The sequence below is a fragment of the Lolium rigidum genome, chromosome 5 (assembly GCF_022539505.1).
Source record: "Lolium rigidum isolate FL_2022 chromosome 5, APGP_CSIRO_Lrig_0.1, whole genome shotgun sequence".
In the NCBI taxonomy this organism is placed as follows: Eukaryota; Viridiplantae; Streptophyta; class Magnoliopsida; order Poales; family Poaceae; genus Lolium; species Lolium rigidum.
In genome coordinates, this window is record NC_061512.1 from 182,376,846 (window position 1) to 182,392,264 (window position 15,419).

The 15,419-nt window shown below is 42.7% G+C and overlaps 1 pseudogene; it reads left to right on the forward strand.

Annotated features, from left to right (window-relative positions):
* The first annotated feature begins 4,270 nt into the window (after positions 1-4,270).
* Positions 4,271-11,474, forward strand: LOC124656798 (annotated as a pseudogene).
* Positions 11,475-15,419: the final 3,945 nt, after the last annotated feature.

A 15,419-nucleotide genomic window follows, 5' to 3' on the forward strand; every position in this document is an offset into this window, starting at 1 on the left:
AGCTCACAAGATCGATACATGAAGCACATGGTGGAGAAGACAACCATCTAGCTACTGCTATGGACCCATAGTCCAGGGATGAACTACTCACGCATCACTTCGGAGGCGGGCATGGCGATGTAGATGCCTCCAGCAATGATTTCCGGCAGGGTGCCAGGAAGAGCTTCAGAACCCCCTGAGATGGGTTCGGCGATGGCGGCCGCGACGGAACTTTTCGTGGATGGAGGCTCAGGTATCCAGGGTTTTCCCAATAATATGTATAAATAGGCGAGGATTGAGGGCGGTTGGGCGCCTGGGGGGGCCACACCATGCCTTGGCGCGGGCCCAGGCTTGGCCATGCTAAGGGCAGGTGTGGGCGCCCTGGTGCACCACTTCGTCCCCCTTCGGACTTCGTCTTCGTTTCGGTAAAATATTGACTCCGGCTCTTGTTTCGTCCAAGAATATTTCATGTACAACTTTTCTGAAATACAAAAACAACAGAAAACAGGGAACTGACACTGTGGCATCTTGTTAATAGGCTAGTGCCAGAAATCATGTAAAAGTGCAACGAAGTGTAAACAAAACACATATAAATCAGTGTAAAACAAGCATGGAGCATCAAAAATTATAGATACGTTTGAGACGTATCACCAATACAAACAACTCTCGAAATGGCTGGTACAATCGGTGGCATGCCCGATACTTCGTGGCCTAGAGAAAACTACGTAAATGGACTAGAAAAAAGGTGAACTCCTCTCGACTTGGCGTAAGTTGAGGGGTGTATATTTTGGGTTTGTGTGCATGAAAATCTTTTCGCACATACATTTTGAAGTAGATCCCCTCTTAATAATACATGTTTTATACGACTCAAACAAACATAAAAGTTAAGAAGTGTACTCTCTTCACTAGCGAGGAAACGAGGTCTTGTGCCATCTTCAAATGTACATATAAAGCTCAAGCCATTGATTAATCTGCTAAGTTGCCATTTACACCAAAACCACTTTAGGGAGGGAAGTGCTCTTCCACTTCCTTAACAAACTTAAAATAAGGGATTGAGTCTGATTTCATTCGCTAGATCATCCGGTTTGTTTTTGGGTGTCCAAAGTGCGATATGCATCAGAAGACGAGGTCTACCTTTTTTTTGCAACAAATGGAGGGCAGGGGACATGGAGACCCATCCATATGCCCCTCTTTGACCTAGTGATTGATGCCCTTGCAACCTGCTTGACTGCAACAAATCGCTCAAATCACATCCGTGGTGTTGTTCCTCACTTGATCCTAGGGTATCATGCATCTTTGGTATGTTGAAGACACCACGCTCGTGATTCAAATGATGATGTAGTTGGAATTTGAAGTGCTTTCGCTTCGCTTTGAGCCACTGTACTGCATAAAAATCAACTTCCATAAAAGTGAGGTGATTGTTATTGTGTGTCATCTTCTGACTGAGCTAGGGTGTATTCCTCGGTTTTCAGGGTCAACCTCCCTTTCACAGATTTGGGCTTCCCAATTAGTGGTCGCAAAATCATGGTAGTTGAATGGGAGAGCCTTTGTTTAGAAAAAAAGGGAGAGCCAAGTGGAAAAACTTTGGAACACGGAAAAGAAGGTTTATCTCCTCGATAGGTAGAACTATCAGGAATTACTCACCCTCTTGTTTTTCTATCTTGGAAATGTTCTGGGGTTATGCCGATTAGGGTGTGCCAAGGGGTCTTAGGTTAGCAAGCCCGGGTGACCCATTTGGATGGACGTAGGTCTAGCCGGGCGGGCCAGCTGGAGCTGGTAGAAGATGAAGGCCCAGCCAAATAAGGAGACCCAAGATGGACAAGGTTCAGGAAGACGGAGACTTGAAGTACAAGACACGACATACTTGTCAACATAGACTAGGACTCCGTAGTTGGCTAGGTTTGTACCTCCATCAAACCTTAGGTTTCGGTGCCTTTATAAGCCAGCCAGGGAACAACCTTTAGAGCAACGCATAACACATCACTGTAACCTATAGTTTATCCATTATACTGAATTTCTAGCAGGACGTAGCGATCCTACATCGAGGGGATGTGAACCTGGGTAAATCACCAACTCACACCGACCCAAACATTCTATCATCTAGATCCACTACTAACTCTTTCCTTGAGGACCCTTTCATGGCACTACCATTGACAAGACAACAACAACATGTGCCTTTTCCTATCATCGAATGTTGACTTTGACGAACACCGCTCATGATTCCTTGGGGAGGACCTTAAATGAAAAGAAATTACCACCTAGTTAGTAGGCTAAAAGTATACTTACCCAAATATCAAGGGATCTTGGGGTCACAAGCTCAAAGTTCCTAAACCCAAATATTATGATTGAATTATTTTGCAGCCTAATGTTGGACCCTTTGGATAATTAGAGAAAAAACTAACCAGTGAAGCCTAGTTTTCTCGTCAACCCGCTGATTGTAGTTTCAAAGCTCTTAATATTCTTGCAGTAGTGTTAGCCGCTCATAAAAACGAGGCCCAACCAACAATGGAGGTTATGCTTACGAAGCTCTTCTCCAACACTTACACTCTTTCAACCGTTTCTCAATTGTCTTCATAGCCATGCTTGTTTGTCTTTGTTGGCTTGTGATATGTCAAACTTCTTAGTGTTTATTCTTTCGTTTCACCCTTGTGTTTTTGTTTTAATGCCACGAGGGCATCATTAGTATATTGTTGGCTCGTTACTTAGTTGTTGGGGATCTATTAATTTAAAAGTAGACACTTTGTGGGTTTTATGTAAAAGAAATGTCTATACATGATCTCATTTTCCTAGAGAATCATGATGAATTTTTTACAAATCAATGCATAAATATTTAGCTAGTTAATATAGATTTTGGCATATATTGTCCATTGCTAACTTTGCCAGGTTAGTTAGGTTAGTTCAAGGCTAATGACTAGCTAACCCAAAATATTAGATTGAAACTCAACAAAAAGTTGGGTATATATCACATAAAACACATAAACCATATGAATTTTCAAGTATGACAAACCGTATTTGTGGTGGTAAATAAACTCATAGTTTGAAACCCTCCGTGTTTGCCGTGATTTTCCCCTTTGGCAGAGATATATATGTCGCCGATGACTTATAGGTCAAGTTACAACCAAAAAAATCTTTGTTCATAACTATCTTGATTACACCAAATCATGCATATCTTATAGAATGATCCTATACGATCGTGTCAAATACGATTAGTTAACACACATATCCGAAAATCATGACAGGTAAAATGTTATAAGCCTTGTCTCGCGAACAAAACAAGCATGTGCTATCGTGATCTTGCGAGTGCCGTGTTACAATGGTCAACCAAATAGATTGTATCTAGATTCACTACCAAAATTTTGACCAATGATATCCGGCCAACGCATTCCGATGACGCGGAGGATATGGTCACCTATCCGCGTGCATTAATTTCTTGATAAAAACTGAATACCGCTCTCTCTATATAAAGACCAGCAACCCACAGTAGAAATCACAGCCGCCCTCTAAAACTTAGCCATGTATTATATACGGATTTGGAGTACCCATAGTCTTAGAAAACCTTGCGAGGAAGGTCTTGGGGGGAGGGGTAGTGATTGGGTATGGAGTGAATCTACCCAACTTGCATGTACGCGAAAGCCATGCCAGATGACATGCCATATACTAGAAGCCGGTCCATAGGTATAAGGGAGTCGGGTACAACGCTAGCGACGGCGAAATGCCAACGGGTTGGAGGCGGCTAGCAAACAAGATCTGAATGGGGCTAGCCTAAGTGTGGGGTGGCAGTGCTTGTGCGTGTAGGCGGCGGAAGCGTAGACCTAGGCGGCGGTAGGCATGACATGTCGACCGCTGTGTTGGGGAAAGAGAAACGGCAGCCGTTGGCGACGACGGTGGCGTTGGTTTGGGCAGCGGAGGTGCAGGTCGGGGCGTTTGGGCGTGACATGCCAGATGCTGCGTTGGAAGAGGAGAGGCAGCCGGCAGAAGAAAATTTAGGAACTGAGACCTCGAAGAGAAGAATCTACGCCACCGAGGGAAGAAAACGTAAACGCTAACACCTCAATCCGCCGCCAAAACGCGGTAGCCTCGATCGGCCGCTCCAAAATCGGCAGCCGGCCCCGGCTAGCCGCCGTTGGCCCATTTGAAATCGGGCAGGCAAATGGGGAAACCCTAGCGAGGTTTAGGTTTAAATTGGCCACGATTTCTTCCCTCGGCGGCGCCGATTCTTCTCTTGGAGGTCGCAGTTCCTAAATTTTCTTCTGCCGCCTGCCTGTACTCTTCCTCCGGCGCTGCGGCCGGCATGTCGCGCCCACACGCCCCGCACAGCGCCTCCGCCGCCCAACCTAGCGCCACCGTCGCCGCCCCCGCCCCCGTGTACAATGCGAGGATCAACGCCGCCGGCCCCGCACCCAGGCACCCTATTCTTCCGTTCGATGGTCGCTTCCGACCTTTCGCCGTTCCGCCGCCGGCGCCGTATCCGGCGTCCTTCTACCAAATGAGACGGCCCCCGGTATTCCCGCCCGCCGCCTTCCACGGTCCTCACGCATACCTGCCTCGGCCACCGCCGCCGGGCGGATTCATTCCGTTCCCAGGCCCCCCATTCAACCCCTACGGTAAGTACGTTTGTTCAGTTACTGCAATGAAAATTGTTGATCTTTTTCTTTTTTTTGAAACAGCGCATGGCTTAACTTAGATCAAAGAACAGGTAATTGTTGATCTTTTTCCGTGGAAAAGAAAATCCCTTGCGGGTTTTGCAACCCGTCTCTCTCATCATGTTAAGATGGCTCTTGTCAACTTTTGGAATTATTATGTCGGATTAGATCAAGTCAGAGGGGACCACAGATTCAGATTCGGTGTTAGATTTTAAAATAAAATTTGGCTGCAATTTTTTATTATTATTACCCGTTTACCTATGGCTGACTGCTTCTCTGTGACAGTATTTGGTTGTGCCGGGACACACTTCCCTACACGAAAGCAGAGCCTCGTGTTTGTTTCAGAAGATCTAATGATTGTACACGACCTTTGGTTTGTTTTCACGACCTTGTTTTTTTGTTTGTTTGAGATAACCTTGTTGTTGTTTGGTAATGCTTATTTTACGTTAAATCAAATGCAGTGCACATCCTTTGAGTGGTTTAGTTATTACATACTGTCGGTTTACTTTGCTCACTGAATTAGCATGCATAATATTGTGTATATTTAAATATAATATGATGCATGCTATTTAAATAATATTGTGTATATATACATCATCCCACCGTGGATACCTGCAAATTTCAAAGTAACATTCCTTAGGTCCGTGCTAGTATATCATTTCCATTTTTATGTTCAAGTCACCCCAGCCAATTTAATAAGCCATTGATAGCTAAACATATCTTGAAGCGATCGTATGGTATGCATTGGTTATGGTAGCACGATGCCACGATCTCACTGAGTTTTGCAAATGAGCACTACAAACCTATTGAGTTCGTTTAGCTAATAATTTGTATATCTACCTAGATCTGCCTCTAGGCTGCAGAAATCTGCCAACTTGAAAGTTATCATATATTTTGTTTTGCGTATATGTCATTCTGACTATTTGTATTGATAGCAAGATATGCATATAAGTTTTTCTATACTTGGTAATTTACTGTAAATTTGCATTTATGTACAATATCTCTAAATTTTGCAATTAAACCTACCAATGCACCCTTCTGCTCAAAGGTAAGCTGAGAGTAATGACCAGCTTTACTCGTCCTCTTGATTGGAGAAGTACAAATTTTTCCAGGCTATTCTGCCTGAAATTACTTGCATGTCTCAGCTGAACGATCTTATTATTTTCTCTTGTTTCTTGAAGCTATTCATACTTTCCTAACTATAGGTTGTTTTTGTTTTTGTTTGGTCGCTAGCTTGATTTGTTTGTAATGATAGCATTAGTTGCATTACGTGTTTGAATTACTGAAGGCTTACTAATATGGCAGAAGGTTTTTTTTTTGTCTACAGTACATCCTAGGTATATCACGCAGTATCCTGTCTATCAACAGCCTCTAGGCTTCCCTCCAAGACCCATATATCCTCCCATTGGTGTTTTATCACATCAACGGCCAGCAGTAATTAATGGAACATCTGGCCCTGTAGCCGTGTCCAGACCACCTACCGTTTTCGCACCTGTTGCTCCAGCTGATGAACCACAGTTTATAGTATATGTCGGCAGGATTGCGTCAACAGTGAACAGTAATTTTGTTCTTTCTCTTCTTCAGGTATTGTTGTTTTGCCTCTTATTAACTTATAGTACTTCCTATGTTCATAAGATGATCTCTTAGGATGGTATCACTAGAATAAGGTTGTGGGTTCAACTGACCTTGGAAGACCATTTAGGTTATGTCAAAGCATGTTATAGGATATTTATCATGGATAAAAGTTAGTTAATTTGAGCGTATAGAAGGAAAGTTTGGGATGCGTTAGATGCCATATTCTTTGGATCAGTTGAGTAGAAAGTAATATGTATTTCCATCTTTTTTGCGACAGGTCTGTGGAGTTGTAAAAAGTTGGAATCCAGTCAGAAACCCCGATGGAACTCGTACTCCGTTTGGCTTTTGTGAATTTGATTCTGCCGAAGGCGGTCTTCGTGCAAGGCAGTTGCTCAACAAACTGAGCATTGATGGTCAAGAACTGGTGGTATGTACTCGGATGCATCTGCCTGCTATTTATGCTTGCAACATTTACTGATAAATATATAGATTAGGATATATGATTTTCTGGAATGAAGTTAACCCTTGTTCGAGTTATTATTATCATGATCGGGATAATAATAATGATTTGTTAGTGCATCATATATCTCAATTTGTAGATATGCATGGTGACTTGGGGGCAGGGGAGCCATGGTAACTTGGGGAAAATAGGCCCACAGCTATGTGGGGGCAGGGGAGCCCTGGTGACTTGGGGAATTGGGGTGGAGTAGTGGGGAGTAGCTTGATGCACCTCTATAGAGGCAGAAGGTCTGGAAGATGGGCCCATGTGGCAGTGAATGCAGAGATGATTCTGACATGTGGGGCCCTAGGGGTATTTTTGTTATTTGATGCCGCACTTATAACTGTTAAATGGACGGAGAGCCGGGTGGTGTATGTATAGGTGCACCTAACATAAGGGTGGTGATCTGCGTGAAAATTAAGGACTTAAACTGAATTGGCTTCAAAACTTGTGGAGTTGATGCAAGGTTTTATTTAGTTAAGTAATTTATAGTGATCACAGTAATGATTTCTTGAAATTTTCAAGTGTTGGGACTTGGGAACCATATATATATCTTGTGCATGTTACTAAAGTAGGATTGTTGCCAGAAGCCCAGAACAAGTAGTGATGTCTCTATTCTTCTGTAGTGTTTGTTAGAACAATTGTTGTGTAGATCATATAATACTTGAAGTCGGTAATATATGAAACCATCTTAGTGCTGCTGAATGATTGAGTTCAGCGAGCTGTCTATAAAAGGAAGTGTTAACCTTGTAAAATTGCTTATCATTAATGTTATAATACTTGAAAGCAACTCTGAACTTGTAGGTTCGTATTACAAAGTTTTAACATTTGTACCTTTTTTTTGGTTTATGAAGATTTGGTTACCTTTTTTTTTTGCCAATCATACATTGGTGAAGCCAAAGCATTTGAAGAAGTGAGTTTTTCCCCGTTTTGCTTTGTTTGCAGGAGCATTTTAAATTCCTTTTGAAGCTTTGATTTGCAATGGTTTTTCTTTCCTTGGGTTCTCAGTCCAGTGAAATGCTTATTTTGTTCTCATCTATGCTTGTTTTATTTTGCTAAAATAGCTTAATGTCAACGAAGCCACGGAAGCGCATCTTCAGAAATTAGGGGAGCATACCACAGAACAGAATGCCCGAGAAGCAGAAACTGAAACAATGGATGGAAAGGTATGTTTAGCTGACAATGGAAATGACTCGTCAAGAGCTATTCCAGATTTAACGGAAATGGGAGCTGTTGTTGTTGGGCAGATGAGCAGTCAAGGGAAAACAAAAAGATGTCGGTATGACACAGAAGAATATTCTGACGCTGACAAGGATGCTATGCAAAAGATCCGTTTTATGATTGAAGACAGAATGAAGAGTAAATTGCAAGTTAGGGAAGATGGGGAAGTGTCTGAAGATGGAGAGTCTTCTCTACAAATTAGGGAAGATGGGGAAGTGTCTGAAGATGGAGAGTCTTTGCTGCAAATTAGGGAAGATGGGGAACTGTCTAAAGATGGAACGTCTTCTCTGCAAATTGATGCAGTCTCATCAATGCATATCCCTATGGACTGGGAACCTACAGTTGATCACAAGAGGAAACGTCAGCATATGGAAAGTGAGTGTATTTTTTTTTGCTTTCTAATTACAATATGTTCTCCATATTCTAGTTATATCTTGAACCTGAATTTGTTTTTGCTTCATTGGACAGGTGATGGGTTTCATAAGAGCAGTGATGAAGAAACGGGCATTGTATCTATACCAGGTCTAGTCTCGGATAAGCAGGACAGCGGTGCCCCAGGAGAGAAGGTGGGTTTACAATTGCAAGCTCCATCCAAGTCAGGGAACGAGGAAACTTTGGATGCAAAACAGCTGCTTGCTGCTGTGCCTAAGACGAAGGAAGAACTGTTTGCTTATGATGTTGATTGGGCAATTTATGATAAGGTGAAAAATAATTATCCAAACTTATTAAATTTTAGATTTCAGTGCTTGAAAAAGATGTTTGACTTATGTAAACGCAAAAAGAGATCCAGTCAACTTATTGCCTTCAGGCGATGCTTTTACAATATTAGCTCCCATCACATTCTTATGACATCAAATACTATTTTCTGCAGCATGGATTGCATGAGAAGATGAGGCCTTGGATTTCAGAGAAGACCACTGAAATTTTTGGCGAGGAAATACCAGAGTTCGTGGAGTATGTTGTCGCAGCCACCAAGGAGCATGTTGAGGCACCGAGAATGTTGGAGGCCCTTGCATCTCTTATGGACCATTCTGCAGAAAAGTTCCTCCTCTGGGTGTGGACGAAGCTGATATTTGAGATTAAGAAAGCCGAAACCGGATCATGAAAAGACTGAGGCCATGTCAGGTCAGCTGCTAACTGAGCTACTGACGTTCTGTATGTGTTTCCACAGTCGTTGCTCAGAGTGGTTGATGATTTTGAAGAAATTGGGGACGCTCAGCCATTCTTTCTTCTAGTTACCTCTGAGCTGCAGTTGAGTGTCAAAGTGGGCACTGCGTTCTCCTGGTTATCATGATAATGACACTACAGTGGAAGAAGTCTTGGAATTTATTCACTGCGCTGAAGTGTTGACCAATATAGCAGCATCGATAAGTATATCACACCTAGTGGTCACGTTAGCAATGCAGGCTGTTTGTCGGAAGATTCTTAATGTTGTATATGCTTCATAGTCTGCATGATATGTTTGAATTCATGCTTGTTCCCAGAAATTGACGGCCGGCCAGCGTTGTTGCAAGCAGTACGACGAACACACGACGTTACAAAAGGCGTCAATAACAAATTTGTAATGTACTACAGTATTATAAAAATATTGAGAAGTAACACTAAATAAAAACAAAAAAGAGCTCTATTTCAAAACTACAAGAGAGAATATTCTGTTTTCTTATGTGGTTTTAATCTTAGATCGGTATTGGAGCCATCAGTTGGATGGAGTTTAACGTAAATCTCCAAGCAAGGGCTTTTTTATTTGCTTTCGTCTTAGGCAGATCTTTCTATATCGACATATCAGTTGAAAAAATTGTAGGCAACTTCCTAGGGTAGATAGACGTTAGGCAACTTCCTAAGGTAGATAGACATACTTCCTCCGAAGATGGATTGCCTCACTGTAATCCCAATCTAGTGCGCGGGAACCTATTGCCCGATTTCGTTGGTCAACATACCTTTTCCTTTTCCTTGTTTTTGTCACCCTGATTTAGGTAATCCAATTGAACTCGACACCGTGGGGCCTGTTTGTATTATTTTGAAGAAATTGGCGACGCTCAGCCATTCTTTCTTTTGGCTACCTCTGAGCTTTTATGTAGTTTTTGCTCCACGCCAATAGTTGGTGCCTATTTCCGCCTCTGCCGTGGTTCTTGGGGAAGACAAGCAATGCTCTAGGATGCACACCGATTTCCCTCACTCTTTTTTTTCTTAACCAACAAATATGCTACGTGTTACTAATTATCGTTCTATATAAAAGCTAGCTAAAATAGAAAGTATCTTGTTAGTAACGGAGTATCATTGGATATAAATGGTAAGAAAAAAAATTCACATGAAAAATCACTGCTCTCACCTCCAAGAATCCTCATACCAACAGCTTATACATGGAGTGCACGACAATGAAAATCTTTGAACTCAACATCGGCAACAACTAAATAGTGTAGAAGGTAGCATGCTGCACATGAAAGATTTTGTCGGATCTAGAACATCAGCATACATAATCAACATCTACACAATACCATTGTACACATGAACAAGATTTTTAAACAAGAAAATACTACACATTAACACTAACATAACATTGGAATACACTAACAACTTACCAAAATCTGCCATACAGGCCACAAAGTCTTTGATCTATCGCTATGCATGCACATAATTCACTACCAACAAGCAATATGAGTCATACGACCACTGATCTAGCCCATCCTCTACTCAAATCTACTATTAGTTCAAATGTCTTAGCTACAAGCTCTAGAGTTTGCTCTACCCACCACCATCGGAGGAATGGAGACGCCCGCGAAGAGCTTGGAGAAAATGAGGAAGACCGCTTGCAGCCGCTGTATGGCAGCGACCGAGGTTGATGGCGCCGCTTATCTACTCATTACTGAACTAAAAGCTCGAATGGAAGAAAATGGTGGCCCAACATTTGAGTGAGCCAAGCAGTGATATATAGCTGTAGCCAATTCAAGCGTTCCGAGGGCACAAACATGCTTAAAGAACTTTAGAAAATAGACCAGTCAACCAAATATCCGTTTTCTTAAAAAGTGACTAGCAACCAAATAAGATTTAAGAGCATCTTCCAGCGGATATCGCGTTTTAACCGAATTTTAGCACGCGCTCCTCCAGCGGACGCGCCAAACCGGCGCAGGAAAGAAATCTTTTCCCGCGCGCTATAGCGCTATCCTACGCGTCAAAGTTGCCGCGCCGCTTCGTGCGCGCGCTATAAAACGCGGCGCGGGCGCGCAACAAATCGTTAGGAACTTCAGACGCTTGTTGCTTCGCTCCCACCTCGCTCCGCGCGTCGCTCCCACTGTGCTCCACTCCACCTCGCTCGCGCGCCGCTCCGCCTCCATACCGACGTGATTCCTCCCCGCTGCAGCTCGAGCTTCGGCTACCGCGGCGTCCACGCGCGTCCGAATGGCACCTTCTATGCCGAGATCCGGAGCGGCGACGAGCGCATCGGGCTTGGGACATTCGAGACCGCGCACGAGGCGGCACGCGTGTACGACGCGATCACCTGGCGCCTCGGCCGCTCCCGCCGCTCGATGAACTTCGACGACGTTTGGACGCGGCAGTAGGAGGAAGCCCTTGCGCCGCCACCGGCGGCCATCACACGCAAGGTGAGGCAGCCCCGCGCGGGCTCAAGCAGTGCCTCGTCATCGCGGAGCGCGACAAGCGCATGCACCTCGAGTGGGCGGGGCACTTCCCGGAGGACGTGACCGCGATGGAAGCCTTTTCCTATCATCAAATGTTGACTTTGACTAACACCGCTCATGATTCCTTTGGGAAGGACCTTAAACGAAAAGAAATTACCACCTAGTTAGTAGGCTAAAAGTATACTTGCCCAAATATCAAGGGATCTTGGGATCACAAACTCAAAATTCATAAACCCTAGTTAGTAGACTAAGATGGAGGCTAGTGAGGGGGACTAGAGCCTTTGGCAAAGGAATGTAAATGCCAAGTACACTAGGGTGTCCACCATCTCTCTATGCTCGCCGCGAGGGGGCTTAATTTTCACACAAATTAATTATGCAAGATAAATAACAAAATTTTGGGCCAAAGACTGAGACACGACCGTAGGGCTCCTCTATTCTCGTCTTACTTGTGGCACTGATACATTTATCTCATTAGCATTTTCCTTGCATGCCTAGCTCAGTCAGTCAAGCTCACAGATGAGTGATACGTCTCAAACGTATCTATAATTTCTTATGTTCCATGCTACTTTTATGACAATACTTGAATGTTTTATACATACTTTACAGCATTATTATACATTTTCCGGCACTAACCTATTAACAAGATGCCGAAGTGCCAGTTGCTGTTTTCTGCTGTTTTTTGTTTCAGAAATCCTAGTAAGGAAAAATATTCTCGAAATTGGACGAAATCAACGCCCAGGGTCCTATTTTTACACGAAGCTTCCAGAAGACCGAAAGGGAAACGAAGTGGGGCCATGAGGCGCCGACACAGCAGGGCGGCGTGGCCTGGGCCCTGGCCGCGCGGCCCTGGTGTGTGGGGCCCTCATGTGGCCCCTGACCTACCCTTCCACCTACAAATAGCCTTCGTCGCGAAACCCCCTGTACCGAGAACCACGATACGGAAAACCTTCCAGAGACGCCGCCGTCACGAATCCCATCTCGGGGGATTCAGGAGATCGCCTCCGGCACCCTGCCGGAGAGGGGAATCATCACCGGAGGGGCTCTACGTCATCATGCCCGCCTTCGGATTGATGCGTGAGTAGTTCATCCTTGGACTATGGGTCCATAGCAGTAGCTAGATGGTTGTCTTCTCCGCATGTGCTATCATTGTTTAGATCTTGTGAGCTACCTAACATGATCAAGATCATCTATTTGTAATGCTACATGTTGTGTTTGGCGGGATCCGATGAATATAGAATATTATGTTAAGTTGATTATCAATCTATCATATATGTGTTGTTTATGTTCTTGCATGCTCTCCGTTGCTAGTAGAGGCTCTGGCCAAGTTGATACTTGTAACTCCAAGAAGGAGTAATTATGCTCGATAGTGGGTTCATGCCTCCATTTAATCTGGGAAGTTCTAAGGTTGTGGATGTGCTGTTGCTACTAGGGATAAAACATTGATGCTTTGTCTAAGGATATTTGTGTTGATTACATTACGCACCATACTTAATGCAATTATCTGTTGTTTACAACTTAATACCGGAAGGGGTTCGGATGATAACCTGAAGGTGGATTATTTAGGCATAGATGCATGCTGGATAGCGGTCTATGTACTTTGTCGTAATGCCCTGATTAAATTACATAGTAATCATCATTGATATGTATTAAATTTTTATTTGTCAATTGCCCGCCTGTAATTTGTTCACCCAGCATGTTAGTTATCTTATTGGAGAGACACCTCTAGTGAACTGTGGACCCCGGTCCATTCTTTTACATCTGAATACATTCTACTTGTTTTTACTCGTTCTTTGCAAACAAACACCATCTTCCACTCGATACGTTTAATCCTTTGTTTTCAGCAAGCCGGTGAGATTGACAACCTCATCGTTACGTTGGGGCAAAGTACTTTGATTGTGTTGTGCAGGTTCCACGTTGGCGCCGGTTTCACTGGTGTTGCGCCGCACTACACTCCTCCACCAACAACCTTCACGTGCTTCTTGGCTCCTACTGGTTCGATAAACTTGGTTTCTTTCTGAGGGAAAATTTGCTGTTGTGCGCATCACACCTTCCTCTTGGGGTTCCCAACGGACGTGTACATCTACGCGCATCAAGCACTTTTTCTGGCGCCGTTGCCGGGGAGATCAAGACACGCTGCAAGGGGAGTCTCCACTTCCAATCTCTTTACTTTGTTTTTGTCTTGCTTTACTTTATTTTATTTACTGTCTTGTTTGCTTCATATTAAAAACACACAAAAATTAGTTACTTTACTTTCTGTCTTATTTACTTGTTCTATATCAAAACACAAAAAAATTAGTTACTTGTCTTACTTTATTCTACTTGTTTAGTTTACCTTTTGCTTATTTCATCATGCTCCATCCTAAGTTTACTCTGGAAAAAATACCGGTAGGACGAGGATCTATCATTGGAAGAGATAATATAGAAGAATTTTTCACTCATATTAGTATGGATGAAGATTTTGAAGATATACCATTATTAAAAACTGCTCCTACTTATGAAAGTGCTTCTGCCTGTTTAGTACACATGTTGGAAACTAGATTTGTTAATCTCAATCCCATAATACAACATATGTTTCTTACACTTTCGGATATGGAGATGGGAGAAAAGAGAAATTTTGTTTTAAAAGTCCTTGTTAGAGAATTTGAGGATATATCTAAAGAAGCTAGAAAAGTTTTTATTAAGCATAAGAGGCTTGGTTTCTTTCATAATTTTAAACAAATACTTGAAAATATGGATATGGATAGAATTAAGTACACTAATAATGTTAATGATGGTAGGGAGATTAAAGCACTGACACCTAGTAAGCTCCTAGGGATGCATGGAGCTTTAGAAAATAACTATGCTTGGCTTGTTCCTGAAAATTTGTTTGATGAAGATAGTAAGCCTAGGAGCAATGAAAGAGGAGTTACTTATATAGACCATATACAATGCATTGTTGAGAAAACTCCCGACTCCTCAGGTAATAATGTTGATGCATCATCTCTTGAAAATACTTGATTTGCACTTTCTACGCCTAGCTGAAAGGCGTTAAAGAAAAGCACTTCTTGGAAGATAACCCAAGTTTCATTTTATTTACTGTATTGTTGAGTCTTGGAAGTTGTTTACTACTGTAGCAACCTCTCCTTATCATGTTTTTGTGCCAAGTAAAGTTTCTGTGTTAAAGTTGATGCTATATTTGGGATCGCTGCGCAGAAACAGCATTGCTGTCTGTTACGAATTCTCGCAGAGCTCTCTGTAAAAAAAAATCGAAAAAATCTGCAAATTTACGAGCGTGATCCTCATATATGTACGCAACTTTCATTAGTTTTAAGTTTTTCCATTTGAGCAAGTTAAGTGCCCCTGCCAGATTCATCTTTACGGACTGTTCTGTTTTTGACAGTTTCTGCCTTTTATTTCGCATTGCCGCTTTTGCTATGTTGAATGAGTTTCTTTGTTCCATTAACTTTCAGAAGCATTGTGCAATGTCCAGAAGTGTTAAGAATGGTTGTGTCACCTCTGAATATGTGAATTTTTATTATGCACTAACCCTCTAATGCGTTTGCTTGAAGTTTGTTGTGGAGGAAGTTTTCAAGGGTCAAGAGAAGAGGATGATATACTATGATCAAGAAGAGTGAAAGGTCTAAGCTTGGGGATGCCCTGGTGGTTCATCCCTGCATATTTTAAGAAGACTCAAGCATCTAAGCTTGGGGATGCCCAAGGCATCCCCTTCTTCATCGACAACATTATCAGGTCACTTCTAGTGAAACTATATTTTTATTCCATCACATCTTATGTTCTTTACTTGGAGCGTCGGTTTGCTTTTATTTTTGTTTTGGTTTGAATAAAGTTGGATCCCACCATACTTACATTGGAGATATTACGCTCCGC